This window comes from Rhinolophus ferrumequinum, chromosome 14, assembly GCF_004115265.2.
Source record: "Rhinolophus ferrumequinum isolate MPI-CBG mRhiFer1 chromosome 14, mRhiFer1_v1.p, whole genome shotgun sequence".
Lineage (NCBI taxonomy): Eukaryota > Metazoa > Chordata > Mammalia > Chiroptera > Rhinolophidae > Rhinolophus > Rhinolophus ferrumequinum.
In genome coordinates, this window is record NC_046297.1 from 23,148,595 (window position 1) to 23,167,849 (window position 19,255).

Consider the following 19,255-nt stretch of genomic DNA (forward strand, 5'->3'; position numbering starts at 1 on the left):
TCACAAAATTCTTATAATTAAGCAATAGTAAAAAATTACTACTAAATTATTGATACTAAACTGATGTTTAACCAACATTGTCTGCATTGCTATGCTAATTCCTGTCAGTTATACTTTATATCCTATTTTAACCAATTTTAAGTAAGCCCATATATATTCCTCATACATATTATGAGAAAAGGGCTTCTTCTTCTTCTTTTTTTTATTAGTTTCAGGTGTAAAATAACATAATAGTTAATGACGGACAATTTTGTACATTCTATAGCAGAAGTAGGAAATGGTCATTTGGTCAAACAATGCAAGGTCTGCTGTATTCCTACACTTAGAGGAACTAGCATTTACATACGAGGGGCCATGCTAAGGGCTTTATATAACCATGACATTTTATAGTCACCGTGACACTATGAAACAGGTATTATTATCTCCAGTTTTTTACAGCTGAAAAAAAAACGAGACAGAAAAGTTCAAGAACTTGTACAAGGTTTAAGGACAAGGATTCAAATCCAGTTTTGTTCCACTACAAAATTTTGCGTTTCATCAATCTTTATTTTAATAATTGACATGGCAGCCATGAAAATGTGCCAATCACATATCTTGTATTTGCCTGCTGGTCCTACTTGTGCCCTGCTGAAATCCTACCCTGTGTTCATTAGGATCTTTTCCAAGGAGAAATTTGGGGGCTCATGGCCTCTCTATCAGCCTGACTGAAAATTTCTGGGAACTGTCTAAGATGCTTACCCAATCCCCTTTCTTCATTCTCTCCTTCCATAGGTATCTTTCCTGTAGCACAGTCTGAAAGCAATCCCACTTTTTCCCCGCTCTTTCTTTCAACACACTTCTTGTATGAACAATCCTGTTTTTGTGCATGCTTTCTGACAGACACAGACTAATAGAGATGTACTGGGAGTTATCCAAAAAAATAATAAATAAGATGGGGATCTGAGATAAGCTCACTCACAGCCTCAACATGTGTGTATACAATCAAAGTCAGTCAGGTGTCTAGCATGGGACACATGGAAACTCATGTTTTCCTTGGCGTTGTAACATCCATAATCTATTTCTGGTAAGGATATTCAGGTCCAAGTGTTTGGATATGTGGGGAGTGCCTTGGTTGGATCAATAATGAGAACTTATGTTGTCTTGAAAAGAGATGATGACCTAAAAATCATGTTCAATAAGATTATGCTGAGACCCAATCTAGGTGACAATCCTGGGACAGGATATTGGGGATTCTTATGTCCCTTCTAGAATAAAGATATTTTGAGCTTGAGATAATCCATCCCTTGAAGGAATCTCATGTGACCCTAACATGTATAAGCACTTCTAAGTGAACAATATATGCTCATGCTCCATGTTTGGTTTAGTGATCCATATTTCGTAATATTAAGGTATATTTGGGGTCATTCCTTAGCTTTTTTTTCTCTCATTATGTCTTTCACAGAAAGGTTCTGCTAAGTGTTGCACCGTTGCATTAATGACCTGAAGCAAGTGGATTTCTTTGATCATAGATACATGCCAAATAAAACGTTAGATTCATAATAAGTCTTGCCCAAAGGGAATAGGTTTTACTCATTTAGAGAAACTAAATATGAATAAGAGTTTATTTCTCTGTGAGTGTTAATCCTAAAGATATGTTTACTTGGAAATACAGATTTTTTTGTTATATCTAAAATTGATCAGATTGTAAATTGAGGAAATTTTTCCTTAACTGGCACCCTGGAAAACTTCACCTCAGTTTCTAGGCATATTGAGGCCAATTACAAAAAAAAAAAAAAAAAAAGTGCAAACAGCAGAAGCCAAGGGGAACACACCTAGGTAGGATTGGATTTTTGAGAATACTTGATAAAAGAAACTGGAATTGGTTAAGCAAGAATTTATTGGTGTGAAGGCATTTTTTGGGACATGAGACTATACTCTGGCAATGACCAAGAGAATGGGAAAACTCACAGCTAGTGTGGCCCTTAGAAGCCTGGAAAAGGTGATAGCCAATGCCAAGCCAAGCAAAAATGCCTGAGGTGGCTTGTCAGATGGTAGTGGAAAGAATGAAAAAACACAGAAAGGTGTGCAGGTTGGAATGAATATTTTATGTGCATCCAGAAGACCCTCCAGAGCTTATGTTCTATGGGAAGGTCCAGAGGATACATTATTCATTAAAGCAGTGAGGAATGTGCTGGTGAGAGGGGCACCAACATCACTAAGGAGCTCAGTGGTGGCTCCTCTGCACCAGGGCTGATGGTAAGAGAGGCAGTTCCAGACTGGGCTCATTCTATCATTATATTTCCAAAGTTATAAAGGCCTGGTCATAGCACACGACCACCAGAAGCCAGGAGGTCACAATTACCATGACTGGCATGGTAGAAGGAGCATCCAGTGGGGCTTGGTCCAACAGTAATTATAGACCTGGTCCACAGAGAATGACATCCTTAGAGATAATACAGGACAGTCAACAAGGATAGTACTTGGTATCTAAAGCCAAAAAAAGCAAGAAAGCTGAGGGCAGTTTCCCCGAGCAAAAAGCCACAATCCATTACTCATTTCTAAGACCTGAGCAGATTTTCAGATTTGGAATCTATTGACTAAAGAAGTGTCCAGGTCCCTAGGAGGAAGGACCCTACAACACTACAAAAGTAAATACTTTAATGGTTCTGTCCCAAAGAGACTCAAGACCATTTACTTCAGTGATACATACTGAGGAAAAGTGAATATCATATTTTGAGTACTACTTGACAAAGGGCCTTAACTGATGTTATAACTAGAGACCTAATATGTCATCATGGTATCTTGTTAAAGTTGGGTTTAGGAAGGAAGTTAATAAAGTCCTGATTGAAGTCTTCAATAAAGTCCGGCCCACAGAGTCCCAGTGGTCTTTTCTCTGGTTCCCAAATGTATGATTAAAATAGATATAATTGGCTGTTGGAGTAATCCTCATATTGGTTTGTTGGCCTGTGAATTAAGAGCTATTATATTGGGGAAGGTCAAGTAGAATCCTCGGAAACTGTCCCTCCAAACCCCTAGCCAAGACAGCAAACTAAAGATAATATTATGCCCTAGGGAGAATGACAGCGATTAGAGCCTTCCTTTAGGACCTCAAGGATACAGGAGTACTGGTATAGTGGGTTGAATGCTACCCCTCTCCCCCCAAAATAGGTGTGCACATCCAAATCCTTGGACCCATGGGATTTAATGTAACCATGTTTGGAAAAATGGTCTTTGCAGATATAATTAAGTTACAGACCTTGAGACGAGATCAGCTTGGATTATCCAGGTGGGCCTTAAACCCTATAGCAAATATCCTTTTAAGAGACAGATGAGGTGAAAACCCACAGAGGAAAAGAAGACAATGTGAAGACAGAGAAAAGAGATGTGGCCACACATATTACAAGGAAGCCAGCAACTGCCAAAAGCTAGAGAGACAAAGAACAAAGTAAATTCTCCACTAGGACCTCTGGAGGGAGTATGGCCATGCCAACACCTTGATTTGGGGCTTCTGACATCCAGATACATGAAAGAATACATTTGTATTATTTTAAGCCACCATGTTTGTGATAATTTTTTATGGAAGCTTCAACAAACTAATACAGGTGGTCTCTATCGTATCTCCATTTAATTTGCAAATCTGGTCCCTGCAAAAATGTGATGGATCTAAGAGGATGACTGTTGACTACCATAAACTCAACCAGGCAGCAACCCTGATCACAGTTGCTATTCTGGGCCTGGGGTCATTACTGGATCAGATTAAGAAGGCTTCAGTTTGTATTGTATCTGCCACTGGTTTGGCAGATGCACTTCTTTCCCCTATTATAACTAGAAAAGAGGATCAAAAATTGTTTCTATTCACATGGATTGAGTAAAACCCTTCACTTACACATTGCCTCAGGGCTTCCTTAAATTTCCCGCCCTCTGCCATAACATGCTCTAATATGCTAGAGGCCTTGGTAAAGCACGTATATTCCAGAGGATAGGAGATGCAGGGACCCACCAATTCAATAAGGCTTTCTGCATCCAGGGCTTGTGTAATGTCCCATCCTAAGTAAAAGACAAATTGCTGCATCCTGCATTTCCCACCACAAAGAAGGAAGCCCAATGCCTGGTTGGCCCGCTGAGGGTTCTGGACATAACACACTCCACACCTGAGAATACTGCTCCAGCCCGTAAACACAGGCTCTAGCCCATAAACACGGTGACACAAAATGTTTGGCTGGGACTCAGTGAGAAATAGCTCTGCAGGAAGTCCAGGGTACAGTCAAAGCAGCCCATGACTTTGTCCATGTCAGTGGTAGAAAAGATGCCATGCACAGTTAATGGCAAGCCCCAGTATAAGAATCATATGTAGGCCCTGGGGAATCTGGAGGAAGGCCATACAATCATCAGCAGAGAATGATATAGTTTCTGAGAAACTTGACTGTTTGTGTACCCTGGTAGAGGTGGAACACTTGATCATGAAACATCAAATAACCATGGCATAGAACTGCCCAATATGAGTAGAATTCTATGAGCAACACCATGTAGTAAAGCAACATGCCCAGCAGTATTCCATTGTAAGGTATATCTGGGATTCCATCTGGTATATCTGGGATTGAACCTGAGCAGGACAAAAGGGCATGAGTAAGCCACTGGAGCAGTAGCCTAGTCGCACACATTACCTATTTTGGATTCATCACTGCCCTCCCCCAGCTCACACCTATGGCCATACAGGGGTTAAGTGTCCCCAAATGACTAATGTAGAAGTAAAGGACAACCTCGGTGTAAAAATAGGTCCACTGAACATGTGAAGCAATATCGCATCCAGCGCAACACAGGCAGTGAACAAACGAGAAGGGGCAGCGAAGGGTTAAAAAAGGCATAAACAGAAATTAAGAAAGTTATGAAATAGGGGCCAATGGTCTCACAGCCTCAAAGGACTGAGAGCCCCTAATCCGGCCTCCTTGTTGCTTTTATTGATGCCACACAAGAAAGCAACATTGTTTTCTCCGAGGTCTGTGAATTTCACACATTATACTAGGAAACTGATTCGAACTAATTACCCTTGCCTGCAAGCAGCTGAATCCGTAGTTTCAGGATGTACCTCCCCAAGAGACAAAACATTTATGCTGAAACTTACTGAAATGGATAGATGGAGCACTGATGTTATTACATCATTGAATCTCTTCCCAAGCAGGTTGTGGGAAGGAATGCAGCCACAAAGGCAGAAGCTCTCCTTAACCAGGGGAAGGTGGGGGTCTATGCCCACCTCTATCAATCCCGTGGGTTCTCCTGTTGGTCCCCACTCGACTGTGCCTGGCTTGAGTTGTCCCCCACCATGGGGAATCTTACTTGTCATTGGCTAACCAGCCATTCTCTGGGGCCAAATAAGGAGACGGAAGCAAAGTCCCTGAAAGGATTAGTCCCACAGACTCTTCTTTCTTTTGGGGTAGGTATGAGGGGTCAGACGGGTAGGCTGCTGTGTGACAACAAAGCAAGCCTAAACTGATGGAGACTTTGTTACCACAATATACAGGAGTAACCTTGAAAGACAATGGAGAGGAAAAAAGTCTGAATTGACTGAGCTCCAAAGAGTGCTCCTGGTCATTAACTTTGAGTGGAAGGCAAAGCAGTCCAAGGAAAAAACATATCCAGATATGACTGGTTAGTGGACAGTGGCCTGGCCTGTATGGGAAAGGATGGGATAGGAGGATCAGAGACAAGGAGGTCTGGGTAGAGGACTGTAGACAGACATGGGAGAATGAGCACTACAAGTCAAGATTTTCATATCACATCTTAACACCTGCCAGGAAACATCCACCAGAGAAGAGGCATTGAACAACCAAGTAGACAAAATGATGCCGCTATTTGGCTGAAGCCAGTTTTTGTCATGAGCACTTTGGAACTAGCAGAACGAGCGTAATGAGCCCATGAGCAGGGTGGCCATGGTGACAGAGGTGGAAGTTAGGTAAGGGCCCATCAGCAGTGACTCCCATTTACCAAGGCTGATCTAGATACTGCTGCCTCTGAACATCCAACTGTCAGAACAGAGACTAACGCTGAGCCTCTGGTAAGAAGTAATCATTCAAAGAGAACAACCACTTGAGCAAATCACCTACATTAAACCCTTTCTGTTTGAGAAATGTAATAATTCATCCTCACAGAGATAGAGACCTATTCAAAGTATAGGTTTGGCTTTCATGACTGCTGCTAGCCATAGCTGAGAGCAGGAAGCAGGACCCATGCTCTGTCCCCTGCAAAGAGTGTGCCAGCCAATACCACTGTCTAGGGCTTCTATGAGGTCTGATCCATAGGCACAGAAGCCCACACAACATAGCATTCATCCAGGGGACACACTTCGCAGCAAAAGAGGTGAGCGTGGACCTGTGGCCAACACAATACTGTACCATGTGGAAGCAGTGAGCTTCACAGACACTGGAATAGTTTTCTAAAAGATAGTTACGTGCCAGCTCAAAGGCAATGCTTTGAAGTATGGAGAGACGTTCTTTAAAGTGTGATACGCATTAAATCAGAAACCTCTATATATTTGTTTCCCAATAGAAAGAATATATGAGTCTATTTTTCATCTCTCCCAATGACCTACTGGGAGATTTTGTGCTTTCCGTTTCCCTAACTCTGTGCTGAAGGTTCTGGATTTCTGTTGGAAATCTACTATCATTATATGCACTGACACACTAAATGAGCATCTACATCTGGGGGCACACACTTTCCAGGAAATTCAGCAAGGGTCCCGCTGCCTGCTCTCAGCTATTACTGGGCATGATGGGGGAGCAAGGCAATCCCATTCTACGAGTGTGGGAAGATATCAAGTGATAACCAGCTGGAGGATTCCACATTCGCCTGGTCAAATCTTTCTCCGAAGTCTGCTGCAGTTCAAGTCTCTTTTTACCCAGTGCTGCCTTCCCAGCCTCCTTCCTGAATTGTATTGTGAAGAATTTCGCTACCTTCTCCTACTTTCTTCCTTAAAAATTCTCTTGCACTTCTGATCCCATCTTGGGGTCTGTCTTTTAAAGAACTCAAACAAAGCAATAAAATTAAAATGTTATCTGTTCTAATGTTGTCTCTCCCAGTTGGTTCCTTTTATATGCTAATGTTACACTCAATGACCATGTGAAAACTATATCGCAAATGTAATTATTCATAAAAGTGAGAGTTTGGGCTGGAAAATAAATATATGTATTGAACTATAGATGTTCATTTGGTTTGCCTGAGCATATAAAGATAACAGATTTGGTGGGAAGGACATTCCGGGGATCGTCAATATTTTCTGTGTTGGTCAGGGCTTGCTGTTCTTGTTTTTCAGTTATATATTTTAGCAGTTTTAACTTAATCAACCTAGAGGACTACTTGTTTAAAATTCAACAATGGAAGCAATGTCAACTTCCATCAATATTTTAACCTATGATTGTTTAATAATTAGCTTTAAAATACAACAGGTCCTCAAATAACGTTCGTTCAATGTTCTTCCCTTTATAACGCTGATGAGAAAAAAAAAATATTCCCAGCTGAGGCCACTGTCAGTTGGAGTGTGCATATTCTCCCCCAAACTGTGTGGGTTTTCTTTGGGGACTCTGGTTTCCTTCCGCCTCTCAAAGATGTACGAGTCAGGTGAATGGTGTACCTACATTGTCTGAGGCTGACTGAGTGTGGGTGTGTGTGAGTGACCCTGAGATGGAAAAACATCCTGTCTAAGGTGGGTGTTGCCTTGAGTACTGAGCTGCCAGGATAGACTCCTACCACCTGTGACTCTAAACTGGAATAAGTGGGTTGGAAAATCATTATCTTACTTGTTTTTATTCATCTTTCTTACATGTATGTCTAGCTCATATTTATTATTATAAGTATTTTGGGTCTTTATTTGGTGATGTTTTGTGACCAGAAATAGGCTGTATGAACTTAATTCTTATTTCTATCAATTAGCCTCTGGTAAAATTGGTTTTGTTATATGTAGTTTCACTTAAAGCCACAGTTTCCAAGAACCTATCCACAATGTTAAGCAAGGACTCACTGCACTTATAATCTGTAGTTCAAGTGCCTTATCCGTAACTGCTGAAGCAAATCTATAAATAATTTCTGAAAAAAACTGCTTGTACTAAAATTGCTTGTAGTTTGATACTGATTATTACCTCCAAATTCTTTTCCCCTGAAAAGTGGAAACTGTGAGATGGTTGGCCCCACTAAAAAGTACATAGTTTAAATGACAAAGATCAGAAAAAGTTGAGAGCATTTATTAGACCAGGAGCAAATTAATTAATCCAAGGAGTTGGGAGAATAACTTTTATAGTATTATTTCAGTGTTACTTGCAATTTTTAAAATATTTTCTTCTTAATATTAGCATGTATTTTCATATCACATTTTACTTAAATTTCAATTTTTCTATATGATTTTTAAAGAATTTCTGGTTTCTTTTATATCAGCAGACCTGTTTGTTTTGACTCCTTTTCCCATTGTGAACTGTGTACTACCTTGTGAATATAGTGTCTATGCTACTTTAAGTTGTTAATTGTTCAATGAGAAATGTAAGTTGAAATTGTTCAATGTACTTCACAGGTACTTTATGCAATTTGTAATTTTTCAAGATCTGACATTTCAGTAAAGCAATATTGCTTTACAGGTTTACTACAATGTCAATCCAAATATCAATATCTAGGAACATCAACAAAGAAATAAAAGAAAAACCCTCCCAATTTAAAAAATCTTCACTTAAAATATTATTAACAAAATATTTTTAAAGACTTATTTTTATAAAAAAGTCACTCTTCTGCACATATTAAAATACAGTTTCAAGTAAATTATTTCTGATTGCTCTTGTTAAAGATGTTACATGCTAATTAGGCTGGGACATAAGAATTTACATTCACAATAACTGCCCTCTGGGGTTTCTACTAAACTTCCCTTTTCTAAAACATCCCTGTAAGCTGCAATATTTTAGTTCTATTTTACTCAAATAGAAGGTAAAGATGTCTTTATTTGTTCCAGATGCTGACTGCACCGGTGTATGGACACTATCCAAGTAAAGCACATTTGTCACAAAATAACTTAGTGGAATAAACTAAATAAGAAACAACCTTAAGTTCATTACTAATGCAAATACTAACAAAGAAGCCTTATTAACAGATAAATATATATATTTCCTGGATTGAGAATTAATACTGGGAAATATTTTGTTAAGGTAATTTTTCCTTGAAATAGGATGAGTAAATCATGTTTGCTTCCTCCAAAACTTCCACACAGATGGTAGAATCTTTATTGAGAGGATTTATAGACTGAGTTAGTCCAATAAGTATTCTCTTATGACTTTACCTGCTCTCATTTTTCTGACGTTTCCCAAGACTCAAATTAGAATATTAATATTCTAACTGATGTTTTTATTTAAAGAATAAAACAGCCCTTCAATTTGCCTAGTTATAACTTACTTTACTTTATGAATGAAAAGAGGAAAATTCACCATGAAGAATTTCTGTTTTCTTCCAAATGAAAAGCATTTTTTATGGATGGTAAAGGAGGTAATCACTGTCCCCTCCAAATGATGTGTTCTGGGAAAAGGGCTCCACCCTTCTGATCACGATGAATTAACATTTTTCATGCAGGACAGTAATTATCATTTAGCATGTTTTCTGGAGGATGACACACACATAACGCATATTCCTTAAGCAGCCTATCCAAAATATTTTAACAAAGGTTGCATAAACTCTCTGTAGAATGAAATGCCAGGAAGCCCCTGCCTATGCAATTTCACCAATTTTCTGGCTCTGAAGCACATTGGTATTACTGATCAGTATTCTCCCAAATGGACATACAAAACCCAGAATCTCCATGGGGCACAAAACTATTCTGTGCTTAAAGTGGAGAAACTAGTATGTACTTGGATGGTCACATCTGATGTGTTGTAAGTTATATGGTCAAAATATTTTTCCATTTGCTCTAAACACTTCTTTTTTTTTTTCCTTCTTGGCATTACATTTTAAAACTGATCATTAAATAGTAGACATTTATGGTGAAAAAAATACAGATTTTTAAAGCATGTTTAATAAATAATGTTGTTGGTTTAAAATAGTAAACAAAGAAATAAAATTGTAACCCCTAATCTCCAAAATAGAGATATGATGAAGTATGCTTAAGATTAAGTGTCCTAGAGAGTCTTCTGCAAGATAGGCATCTTAGACAATGAGGTATAGGACACAAGAAAAAGCTGGGAGAGACTTGGATAGCTAAGCACCAGGCACACTTCCCCACCCAACTTCATCGCATCTGCAGCTAAACTGGCTATCACTTCCTTCATGTACATGTCTTTGAGCCAAAGTACAAGAAAAAGAAAGGGTATATGCAAACTTAATTTAATGAAATAAAAATGAAATGAAATGAAAATTAGATGACTCATTTACTAATATCTTTGGTGATTACAAATAATTTTTTTTTTTTCTTACTAACACTAGATTATGTGTGTCTAGACTTTCTTAGGTAGCCCGGCTTCATGTGGCATACTCTATTTGCTTCTTGGCAGCTTTCTTTAATTATCATTCAAAAAATGCAAAGTCATTTTAAAAATCACAGCCAATCTGATGAATGTCAAGATTCAAAACACCATAGAAATGTTATTTGATATTAGTTATAATTTGTTCACTGTTATATATTTTTATATCTATTAATATTTTATATCTTCCAAAACCAATGTTTTCCTATTCTCTTTCTGTTTTCACTGGCTAGATATAGATGATGCAAAACCATAGGGAATGGGGGAGCCATGTGATGGAAGAAGACGGGCTCCTTAAATCACAACATGGAAGAAGGTCATCTGCTAACCCAGGACTTCTGTACTGGGCGAATTCATGAGAAATAAAGCTCTATATATTTAAGACTAACATTTTTGGTCTATTTGAAACTGCAGCTGGAATTATTCTAAATAACACACATAGTTCAACACTTTCAACACTTATTTTTACATCATTTTGAAGTATTGGTTTTCATGGGGATTCATTTTGATACTTAGATTCCATGGCCATCAAAGCTGAGAAAGATATTCCATAAAATTATATGTAAATCCAAAGGAGGACATGAATCATTGTTTGTGCTAACTGGATTTTAATACTTGTTTTTCAATATCATTCATCCACTGAAAAGGTTTTTGGTTGTTGTTGGAATTCACCTAGTAATTAATCAGTTGTTCTTGAAAACAGGGAAGGTGTTCAATTTACATTTTAACAAATAGAATGAATATCCATTGAAATTATTCAGTTGGAGTGTTTATAGTGATTAGAAAACACTGTTTCCAAATTTTTAAACTCTATATTCACAATATTTTTGTAGGTAGCACATACAGGCAGTTCCTGACTTAATCATGGTTTGACTTACGATTATTTAACCTTTTAATGCTGCAAAAGTAATATGCATTCAGTAGAAACTGTACTTCAAATTTTGAATTTTGATCTTTTCCCAGACTAGTGATATTCAGTACAATACTCTCTCACGATTCTGGGGGCAGCAGCAAGCCACAAATCCCAGTCAACCACGAGATCACGAGGGTAAGCAATCAATACTCTACAGTGTACCATGTTGCTAGAGATTTTTGGATATTGTGTTCTGAGCACATTTAAGGTAGGTTAGGATAAGGTGTGTTCTGTAGGTTAGGTGTATTAAATACATTTTGACTTACAATATTTTCAACTTAACAATGGATTTATCTGGATGTAACCTCATTCTAAGTTGAGGAGCATCTGTATAGTGTTTGTAGCAACTAATATCGTAATGGGGGAAATGTTTCCAGGTAGCCATTTTCAAAATTTTCTTTTGAAGGCATTGGTTTCTTTTGAAAAGTAGTAACATTTTATACACTTTCAAAAAGTCATCTTAATCTTTAGAAAGTGATTAAAGCATTTAATTTTTTCAAAAATTTTTGCTTGGTAGGATAAAAACTTATACTATCTGTACAGAAAACATCTACAAAAATTTTGAATGCCATTTTTTAAATTAAAGTTTATTGGGGTGACAAGTGTTAGTAAAGTTACATAGGTTTCAGGTGTACAATTCTATGCCACTTTTTGATAAAAGAAAAACATAATGTCTTTTTGGTGAAAAACTCTTTTAAGTGCTTTGCCATGAAAGAAGTGAATCGTGTGTTAAAAATATTTAATGACCACACCCTGTTTAATTACAAAATATTGTAAATATTTTACCACATTTTAAAGATCATATTTTAGAATGTATCTGTGTAGATATAAATGTTGTCATGTAGAACTTTCTATATTCCTGGTTTCAGATTCTTTGGTACTTGCCTATGAATAATTCAGTGAATAAATATGATGAGAGGTTTTACTCTGTACCTTACCCTGACATCCTTTTTTATTTCTGTCAAAGCAACTGCTTCATTAATGATTATACTTATACATCTTTTCCACAAAATATAATTTTTATTATAAGGATCATTCACTTTGTATATCTTCTCTGGTATCTGTTTTCATTAGTGATCCACAAAAAAGTGTTTTTTCTTACATTTCTTAATTGTTTTGTAGGCTAATAAATACCATAGCTATAAAATGTAGAAACATTTGTATACTTCCATCTAACTGTCTATTAGCATTTACTCAAAACTGTATAATTTATTCTAATATGTGCTTTTTCAATTTTAAGCAATAATTTCAATGTGTATTCAAACAATATGAGTATTTGTTCACAAAGGAATACACATTAGTTTGTCTTTATGTTGTTATCCATTTATTACTTTAGCCACTTTTAATTACCATAATAGGAGAACAAATGTTACTCTGACAGTATGTGGCTTTTTGTCTTCTGCTACTATTAGTAAAAAAAATCTCAAACTTTTGAACCAACCTTTAGCATAACGTTTGGTGAAGTTTTATAAAGTATGGATTGTGTATTAAATAATTTAAACTTGGTAAAAATATGCAGACATTTGTTTATTTCATAATCTATTTGCTCAGTTTTTAAATGCCTTGCACATTTTCATGCCATGGCTACATGCCTCTTTTTACTTATATTCAAAGATATCATATACACTTTAAGAAAAATTTTATTGTTAAGGCTAGTGAGTGCAAATCCATTTTCTCAGTGGTCTTCTTGATAATTTAGTTTTTGGGGTTTTTTTTGTTGTTATTGTTGTTTGATTATTCTCTTTTTCTTTTTTCTTTTTTTTGGCATGACATCTTGTCAAATTCTCTCTCTCTCTCTCTCTTTTATTCCCCACTTATAACATGGTCAAGAAACACCAGGTGCAGCAGGAGTGTCAATGCAGCTAATTCTAACTATGCCTGACATTATTTTATCTTTAGTCCATGGTTTCTTTCCAAGGTTCTTTTTTAGGTACCTGTTCATTTTGTGAAAGTTCATTTAATTGAAAGCACATAATAAAATACCTAATTTCTCCTAACCTTGTATATTTTATGAAACAGATACAAAACATTTATTTTTATACTAAAACAAGTAGGAAAAAATAGAGGTTCTAATATTTTCGTCTCATATCCCATTGGATCATGTTATAAACCTTTGTTTGTGTTTATCCCTCTTTGGAGACTTTGGTAATATTGGTATTGCTGGCAAATACAACAGCAGAGTCTTTCAAATATCTTTTACTATGACAACAATGAGAATCCATTTTATATTGCAATCCAATTCATATACACATACACACACACACACACACATCCATAAATGAACAATATTTTTATAAAATGTTATGTGTGATACACTCTAATATGTTTTTTGTTTCATTTCATTACAGTGGATTCGACTTAGTTTGAAAGACTGTGCTATCATGTTCTACAAACCATCGTCACTCAGAGGGAAGCCATATTATGTAGCAGCAAAAACAAGTGTTTTGGAGTCAGACTGGTACTGGCAACCCAGTTTGGTGATTAGATAGTCTGAACACTTTAAAACTTATTCAAAGTCTCCTCCTTTCACTTGCCCCATATGTAAAATGAGAATAATTATACTTACTTTGTGATAGTTATGAGAATGAAATAATGTTATGTAAATCCTCTACCACCTTTCCTGGCACATAGTGGGTACACAATAAATAAAAAATAATCATTGTTAGTAGTAGTATAAGAATAACAATATTCCTAACTTTCTAATAAGAAAGATAGATAGGTAAATAGAAACCAGAAATGGGGAGGGGAAAAAGAAAAAAAACAGTGGTAAGAATTGAGGACTAGAGGGAAGATAGGAGAAGACAGTAATGTGGTGGAAATTCTGAATCTAATCTGAGCCAGGTCCTTTGAGGTGCTACTAACAGGATAGCCCCATTGTAGGGTGGTAAGAATGTATTCCGATTCTACCTGTGTTCAGTTTCTATCATCACTTCTACAATGCCAAGTAGTCCAACGTACATTCTCTCTTTAATTTTCCCATAATCCTGTAAAAAGTTTAAGCAGACCCATTTTACCAATGAGGAAAGTAAAGCTCCAAGACATTGGGTTAGTTCCAACAAGAGTGGTAGAAAAGGTGCACAATTGTTGGTCCTATGATTTTAATGTTCATTGCTCTTTCACCCTTAACTTTCTGGAACAAACATGAGACAGTCAGGCTGGGAAGTAGTAACTTGTTACACGAGTCATAATTTCTCGGGACAAAAGGAGCCTTGTTCTCCTAAATTCCAAAACATTCTACGATAGCTATCCTATAAGAAACATACATGGGGAGCAGCAGCTGCAAAACCTGTCTCCTGAAGTACTCAGAAAGGCTTCTGATTAAAGAAAACAAGAGAGGGGACTGGGAGACTCATGCAGGTGAAGTGCATGGCCAGCTAGCACACAGAACCCTGGCTTGGAACTGCAATGCTGCATTCATTATCTGTCAGGAATCAGCTATAGTATCCCGCCTCTCGATGTTTAGTCCTATGCCATCTCGAGGCTATAATGTTTCTGTACCTTCCTCAGTTTTCAGCAATCTTACTAGTCAAGTTGCCTTTGCAAGTTCTCGGCCTTCTTTCTGCTGTTCAAGTTGGATCCTCATTTTATAGAGACACTTCAGTTGTTACCTCCATAGAAATTTTGAAGTTCATGTCTTTTCCATAGGTTTAAGTTTTTCTTAAATGCAGCCTTTCTCCAAAATCATGTGCTTTCAAGTTTTATAATCCATTGCCACATCAGTATCTTATATTGACCTGTTCTGTTAGCAATTTTGCAAATCTATGTATGTCTAGTTAGTACTTTGTTACAATTATTAATCGTAGAGTTACTCTGAGATGTTATCTCCCAGGAAATGAGAGAGGGAGAGAGCATCTCTACGGCTATTTATTTGTACAGTTACTTATATGGACATGTGACTTATTTATCAGTTTATCACTCACAGTGGGACCCCTTTCACCCTGCTATGGTACTGACTAGCAGTGGTCAATTGTTGTTTTTATTCTTAGAACAATCCCTTCTTTTTCTAGAATTATTCAGTTTACACAAAGTTTCCAATGTCTTGCCATCTCTTCTTACCAAGAAATATATATATATATATATATATATATATATATATATATATATATATATATATATGTTATAAACAGATATATACGTGATAGGAAAAAAAATCAAATACTCAAATAGTTCAATATTCACCCAAGTAAAGTTCATTAAAATAAATATGTCTTATGATATTTCTTTCGATTGTATTAAAAGTAGTTCTTATGTATGCTTCAAACTTTTCTCTTTGAATGTTATTATGAATTCACAGCTTTCATAGACAGACTCAACTTGTAATTAATGATAACTTTTCTTACTGATGCTCAAATATTTACATCTTGGTTACTAGTAGCAGCTCTTAGATGGCTCTTTGTCCTTTCAACTTTACCCTGGACATTTTCTTAAAGTGTCTTTGCTTTTTTGCAACAATAAGAGATTCCTGGGCCCTCTGGATTCTTTCCTACTCCTCAGAATGGAATCAGCTACTCTCACAGGGGTCCGTGTTCCTTGATCTGAAAAATAGTTCTAGTGAAAGGTGTGTAATGATAGTTTCACGTGATTACTGCTGTTGATCAGTGGGTTAGATTACTTAACTGACAGGGCCATACAATTTTTTTTTAAATATTAGATTCCAAGTTTATATGATATTTCCAAATTAACTCTAAAATTATTAAATCATATTTTAAAAGATTGTTTCAATATAAAAATTGCAATTTGCTACATTGTTTATATTTTTAACCCCTAGCCTATTAAATCATGAGTTTCAGCTACATGAGAATCTATATTACACTGAGTAGAGAAATTACCTTCATTTCATTGTCAATAAGAAATACCATAAAAGAGTGAAATGCACAGTATCACTCAAAGGCTTTGATCTGTTAATTACATATGCTACATGTATCCATTCAAATGTAACAAATTAATATTCAATACTGAACAGTACCTCGTGTAGCTTAATTCCTTTCTTCAAACATAGGCCAGGTAATAGAAAAGAAACTGTAATTATAGCACTATACCCTCAACATGTAACTGTAAAATGACAAAAAACAAATTGAATAGAAGGCATTATGAACAACAATCTTCATAATAGAATTCAAAGCATATTTGGTTGTTGGCATTTTTCTAAAATAGGATGATATCTGAGCAGTTTTGCTTCCTGTCAATACTGTTCCATGTAACATCACAAAGCCCAGTCTCTGGAAAATGATGTAGAACAGTGAGACTGAATTATCAAGGAGTCTGCCAAGATTCTCTGGTATTTGGGATTTGGCAGAATGTTACAAAATAAATTTTCTTAGACAATTCTGGGTTTTGCTACATACCCAAATGTCTGAGAAGTAATTCCAAATGTTCCTCTGACCACAGGTTTCCCTCCACATCTCTCAATTATGTTACTTTCTCATCTGCTTGGGTTAAAACAGCAAGTCACACAAGGTTGGGAAGAGATCTAATGTCATGCTTCCTTATTCTGTTTTAATCAACTCTTTCAGGTTCTCTTAAAAAAAAAAGCTAACGTGATGAAAATTAATAGTTTTAAAGGTAAACAAAATATGGATCATTGTAAAAAAGACTTTAGTTTTTATAGCAGTTTTAAGTTCACAGCAAAATTGAGAACAAGGTACAGAGATTTCCCATATACTCCTACTGCCACACATGCACAACCTCCCCTATTGTCAACATCTCCCACCACATGGTACATGTTTTACAACTGGTGAACCTACATTGACACACCATTATCACCCAAAGTCTATACTTTACGTTAGGCTTAATTCTTGGTGTTTTACATTCTATTGGTTTTGACAAATGTATAAAGACATGCATCCCACAATGCAGTACAATACAGAGTGATTTAATTGCCCTGAAAATCTAAGTTCTGCCTATTCATTCCTTCTTCCCCATTAATGCCTGGCAACTACTTGTCTTTTGACTGTCTGCGTAGTTTTACCTTTTTTGAAATGTCATATAGTTGCAGTCATATAGTATGTAGCTTTTCAGATTAGTAATGTGAATTACAGATTAAGAAGGTTTTCACTTAGCAATATACATTTATATTAAATATTTCCTCCATGTCCTTTTTATGGCTTGATAATTGACTTCTTTTAGTACTAAATAATATTCCACTGTATGGATGTACTACTTTCTTTCTTTCTTTCTTTCTTTCTTTATTTTAATTAAAATGTATTGGGGTGACAATGGTCAACAAAACTACATAGGTTTCAAGTGTACAATTCTGCAATACATCATCTATATATTGCATTATGTGTTCACCACTCAGAGTCAGTTCTTTTTCCATCACCATATATTTGACCTCCTTTACCCTCTTCTACAATCCCCACTCCCCCCTAACCCTCTACTAGTTTATATATTAATTCATCCTTTGAAGGACATCTTGGTTGCTTCCAAGTTTTGGCAATTACAAATAAAGCTACTATAAACAACCGTGTGCAGGTTTTTGTATGAACGTAGGTTTTTAACTTCTTTGGTCAACTGTCAAGAGCCGTGATTTCTGGATAGTGTGGTAAAAATGTGTTTACTTTTGCAAGAAACTGCCAAGCTGTCACCCAAAGTGGCTGTGCCATTTAGCATTCCCACCAGCAATGGAGAGTTCCTTCTTGTTGCTCCACATCGTCCCAAGCATCTGTCGTCAGTGTTGTTGATTTTGTTCATTTTAATAGGTGTGTACTGGTATTTCATTGTTATTTTAATTTGCAATTCCCTTATGACATATGACGTGGAACATCCTTTAGTTTTAATATGATTGTTTACCATCTGTTTATCTTCTCTGGTGAGGTGTTTGTTGGCCCGTTTTTTAATTGGGTGAACTTCAAAAGTGTTTCTAAATTGTCCTCCTGTCACCAGAGGTTCATGGGGATAACCCAGAGAGGACTCAGTCCAGAGCAGCAGTGATTGGGTTCTTGTCTCCTCAAAATAAAGAATTTAAGAGTGAGAAAAATGCAGGAAAGGGAAAGTAATTTATTGAAAATGAAAGTACACACTGGAGAGGAAAGTGCAGGAGAACTCATAGAAGAGTCATACCAAGGAAGTCCTGAGCATGGGTATTTATACCTCCTGGGGTCAGGTTTTGGTAACATCCCATTGTAGTAACTAAAATGTAAATGAGATTATAATGATATTATAATTAGCTAAAAGTCATATCCTGGTCATAGGGATCAGAAACTGGTTCTCCAGCTGCAGGTCCTGGATACATTCACTTTGTTCCTGGTGTAACCAGTGAAGCACTTCACCTTGTACCCTGTAGAGCATTTTCAATTTCCCATGCTATGCTTCCTGCCTCACTCCCACCACCTTTAAGTAGGAAAGGATGGCTAGAGCTGGCTGGAGTTGGTCATTTCCTTCCTGCCAGGTTGGTTATGCTCTAATAAAGCCCCAACAGGTAGGCTCTGGTTAAACAGTTTACTCCTGAGGGTTGATCTTGTAAAAAAGAACTGTTTTGTAAAGAGTGCTCTGGCATGTTGCAAAATAGCTCCTTTCCCTTCTCCTTGCCAGAAGCATGAAGGGATTTTTTCCCTCCGAATATGTACTGTGAGAAACCGGTGGAGCTCCTAGAGGTAAAACTCACAAAATTGTGTGGGCCTCTATGACTGGGTCCCCTTGGAGTTTTTAACTCTCAGACTTGTCCACTCAGAGCCTCTAGCAATTCATCAATTCCAGTTTAGCTTTTTTTTTTTTTACCCTGACACTGGGTCCCTTCACCTCCCAAGTTTCTGCTCTAGTGAGTTGCAATTCTCTGTTTTTGCTTGTTGGTCTCTAACTTTGGGGGCAGCCTTTTGCCCTGTGACCTCACTTCTTTTACAGTTCTAAGAAGCATTATTTATTTTTCAGTTTGTTCAACAACTTTTTA

The 19,255-nt window shown here is 36.7% G+C and overlaps 1 non-coding gene across 1 annotated transcript; it reads left to right on the forward strand.

Annotated features, from left to right (window-relative positions):
• The first annotated feature begins 1,113 nt into the window (after positions 1–1,113).
• On the forward strand, positions 1,114–1,194 carry LOC117034237 (small nucleolar RNA SNORD115). Its single transcript, XR_004425049.1, has one exon. It is a non-coding gene; the product is annotated as a small nucleolar RNA SNORD115 (small nucleolar RNA).
• The last annotated feature ends 18,061 nt before the right edge of the window (positions 1,195–19,255 follow it).